Source organism: Pteropus alecto, unplaced genomic scaffold (genome assembly GCF_000325575.1).
Source record: "Pteropus alecto unplaced genomic scaffold, ASM32557v1 scaffold42, whole genome shotgun sequence".
Classification (NCBI taxonomy): domain Eukaryota; kingdom Metazoa; phylum Chordata; class Mammalia; order Chiroptera; family Pteropodidae; genus Pteropus; species Pteropus alecto.
The window spans coordinates 15,207,241-15,211,425 of NW_006434825.1; the positions used below are offsets into that span (position 1 = coordinate 15,207,241).

Below are 4,185 nucleotides of genomic sequence, written 5' to 3' on the forward strand. Positions count from 1 at the left end.
TGCTTTGTGGTGTTCCTGGAGCCTGGAAGGGGTCGGCTTGCTCCTTGGGGCATCAGAAGGGGCTTCTCTGTGGCTCCCCTGCACCCCTCTCTGCTGTTGGCTGGGGTGCCCACATCTGCTAGGGAACAAATCAGAGGCAAAGAAAAGTAACCTAGGGGTGAACCAAGTCAAAGGAAATAACAGAACTGTGCCCATGGTGGAAGATGTAACAGACGGGACTGCTGGAAAAAAAGAGGTATGAGAGAGGGGCAGGCAAGGATGCTCCCCTCCTCACTCATCCAGCCTAGGACATGAAAGAAACAGTCACAGAAATCAAAAAGAGCTACAAGGACAAGCATTCGATAATGAGTAAATAACCCCAGGGAAACCAACAGCTTCATGATTAGTCATGCCTCTGGTGGGGATCTTGACAATTCTCAGCCTTCTCCCCAAGGGGGATTTGAACACGTCTTTGCTGCTGGCTCTTTTTCCTAAGTTTCTCCTTTTGCTAAAGACTACTGTGCTATCTTCTTTCCTGAACGTATAACCTCATCCGCACTTCCTTTCCCCAGACTAATTTGGATTACGATCTCATCTATCCCCAGGTCCCCTCACCTGAGATCTGGTTAAATTCCCATCCTCCTTTGCCTCATATCACCACTACCTCAAGGACCCGGGTGTCAGTAAGTCCTGAGGTCTGCTTGTGTCTTGTTGTTTTTAAACCTTGCTCCTAAACATGTTATAAACATCAGTATCTTCTTTGCCCCATGAAATACTACAATCAAACCTGGGCTCTGTCGGGAGAGTGATTGTACTAGTGTGTTCTACCATTTATTTGTTTCTTCTCTTCCCCAAAAAGCAATAAAACTCTTCTGACCTCACATAGACTTCTTGTTCCCTAGTCTGGCAAGGCTTCTTTTCTTCTCATTGACCACCTTCACTTTGCCTTCTTTATTCATTCCCTTTTTTCCTTTGTGTTCTCTTTTGTCAAGCGCTCCTTTTTCATTGTAGGCCTGCTCTAGGCACCACTTCCTAAAATTGATTCCATTCCTCCAAACACGCCTGTTTATTACTATCTTGGGTCTATATGACTCCTAAGAAAGTTCTCTCTCCCGTTTCTCTTGTTGTCACCTTTCATATATGCTTTTGTCCATTGTCATTATGTATCATTTTGGTCTGAACACTTCAATGCATATGAACTTTGTCACCTATTTCTTCCAATCAGGCTCCAGTTCTTTAGATCTGAAAAGAGATTTCTATATTACACTCTGTTCTGTTTTTCCACTGTTGAATCCCAGATGTTTTTCTGCAAGAAGGTATCCAAAGCACCTGTATTACCTGAGCTTCCAGTGGTGCTTCTGAGCAGCTGTAGAAAGCAGTGTCCTCCCCGCTGGCGCTGGCGTGGGAGCCTAGAAGACAGATGTAAGGATAAAGTAAACAGAGCCTAACCTCTGACCTTCCCCAGGGTCATCAAGAAAGGTAATTTCAAAGCCACAAAGACATTCAACTCCACGAGTCCCTTCCTCTTCTTCTTCTCCAGAGGTAACCTGCACATTTATCCTGGGTGCCCAGGCAGTTAAATATAGAAAAAGCTATCTCTTAAGCTCTAATCTGTAGGAAAATATCCCTGGAAAAAAATTTTCCATGTCAAACTTCATTATTTTCCTTAACATCATAGTGTTCATTCTCTACCTGTATCTATTCCCCAAAGGTTAAATTTACTTCCAATCCTAATTTCAGGTAAATGTACAAATAAGAGTGGAAGACTCAACATTGTTCCCATGTGAACAACAGGAAGCAGGAAAAATTAACTTCACAGCTTTCACTTATATTCAGAGCTGATGAAAACACAGTTGTGGAGGTTATTTAAATGAGAAAGGCAGCGCTAGAGGTAAAAGAACAATTATTTATGTTTCTGGGGCAGAAAAAGAGGTCAAGGGGGAGTCACTCATGGGGAAGCCTTATTAACAGATTTTCAGAGTAAAAAAAAATGGCCTCTTGTGTGTGTAAAATTTTTGAGTGACAACTTTGCACAAAGTGTTGAATCAGGTGACAAACTAAAAACACTGCCTTGATTCTCACATAGCTAAAAATGGGGAAACAAAACTTACACCAAACTCAATATCTCAATCTACAAATGCCAGAAACACTAAACACTGAAAAACCGAGGCCTAATCTCCGAAACCAGAGAAAGTAGTACTGAGTACTGTAAGAAACAACCTACTGTCCATCCAGGTCCTACAGAACACTGCAAGCCTCAAAACAAACTGAACACCTCAAACCAAGCCAAGGGTAACATTTATCTCTTACGATTAACAGGATGTGGATGCACACAAAAAGGTGATGAGACAGGAAAACAAGGTGGAAAGACAAATCCTTAGTTCCATAAATACAAATTACATGATGGCCACAAGCTGAGCATCCCTCCTTTGCCCGCAGTTCAAGTTACGGAAAAGCAGTCAGCTTTCTCCTTCATTCCCAACAAAATCTGGGCTCACATCTTCAACTCCAGAATGATCCTTGCTCCCTGCAACTAGAACGTTAAAGAAAACTTGCCTGTAGGTCACTGAGGGGTTAGCCAAACACAGCTAATAAAAGGACTGAAAGAGGCAAAAGGTCTGCGGGAATGACAACAAAGAGCCAAGCCTGTGGACCAGGTTCCCACAACACAAAACACATTCTGGAATCGGAAACCTCCGCCTCTGAAGGGGCTCAATGAGGATTCCTCAAAAGGAAGACGTAGCTTGTGACCCCCATGCAAGCTAACGGGGAAGGGCAACTGTTCCAGAGAGTGACCAAGGATGCCAGCAGAACCAAGGGATCAAGAGACTGAATCCAGACAGAGACCAGAATTCTCCGAAGACGAGAGGTGCGCCCGCCAGAAAGATAGGAGCTTGGAAGATACTAGGGGTTATGGCTTCCCATGATCTCGAAATCCTTGAGCCAAAAAAAGGGTACGGCCCGAAATTGGGAAGTCAACGTTCAGAGAGCTGGGGTCTACCCTTCAAGCAGAGGAGCAGGGACGAGGGCCAGTAGGTGATGTTTCCTTGTTTGGGGGCCGCTTCCCGCTCCAAGGACTCGGGCATCCCAGCCAGTGGGGACACAGCCGCGGGGCGCGGGGCAGCCTTCTGAGCTGGGTCCGAGGGAAGTGCGCGCGGGTCAAGGCGCGGCCTCTTTCGCTCCCTCGGTCCGCGGGTTTCGGGCCCCGGTTCGACGGGGCAGCGGGCTCTGGCTGGGCTCCGGAGCGCCAAGCCCAGGCCTCCGTAGCCTCGGTGAGCTCGGGCATCCCAGCCAGTGGGGACACAGCCGCGGGGCGCGGGGCAGCCTTCTGAGCTGGGTCCGAGGGAAGTGCGCGCGGGTCAAGGCGCGGCCTCTTTCGCTCCCTCGGTCCGCGGGTTTCGGGCCCCGGTTCGACGGGGCAGCGGGCTCTGGCTGGGCTCCGGAGCGCCAAGCCCAGGCCTCCGTAGCCTCGGTGAGGCCGGCCCGGCGCCCCCCGCGCGCCCCACACCCAGCGCACCCCCAGCCGGGCGCCCTGAGATAGCGTCAAGCGCGTCCCGCCCCCGGCACCGGGAGATGGCGTCACGCCTGGGCCGGACAGCGACGCCCAGGAGTACCCCGGAGAGGGGGCGCCGCCCGCCCGGCGTCCCCAGCGCCCTCTCCGGTGGGAAAACGAACTCCTCCCCCTGGGGCTGGGTCACGTGAACAGGGCTGAGTCCGGCTCCCTCACCTTGACCTCACAATGACCCGCCGTCTTTCTGCTCCAGTAAATTCTAGGGGTTCCCAAACAGAGCCCTGGGGCCTGGCCATCATCGACCTTCATTCCTTGGACTTTCCGGGCCTGGTTTATTAAGCCTTCTCTTGGGACCCTCAGGGAACTTTTATAACTCAATTGAAAAAAATGAACAATTGAATTTATGCTTTGATTACAACTACGTAAAAGAATGGTTCCGCATAGAGACAAAAACTAAACTGAGAAAAAAAATAAGTTTAATTATTGGAGAGATTGGATTCTGAGTAGATTTTTTTCCCTTTCAGTTTCTGCAAATTGTTCACTAAATAATAATTGCTTTTTGTTTGACTTTAAAAGTACTGGCTGGGCTCTGGTCTCTATTCTGTAGCTATCTGGCCTTAGAAAAGTCGTTTTACTACTTTAGACTCGAGTTTGTTCTGCACAATGAAGAGCTTGAACTAAATGAAGGGTTGGAA

General features: G+C 48.5%; 1 long non-coding RNA gene across 2 annotated transcripts; it reads right to left on the minus strand.

The window, feature by feature from the left end:
• LOC107195522 lies at positions 1–3,203 on the minus strand. Of its 2 annotated transcripts, XR_001516695.2 has the most exons (3): positions 1,318–3,193; positions 857–1,221; positions 1–115 (listed from the first exon to the last, which is right to left on the minus strand). It is a non-coding gene; the product is annotated as an uncharacterized LOC107195522 (long non-coding RNA). The 2 variants fall into 2 exon arrangements; XR_003045716.1 differs by lacking the exon at positions 1–115 and having other exon boundaries at positions 786–1,221; positions 1,318–3,203.
• Positions 3,204–4,185: the final 982 nt, after the last annotated feature.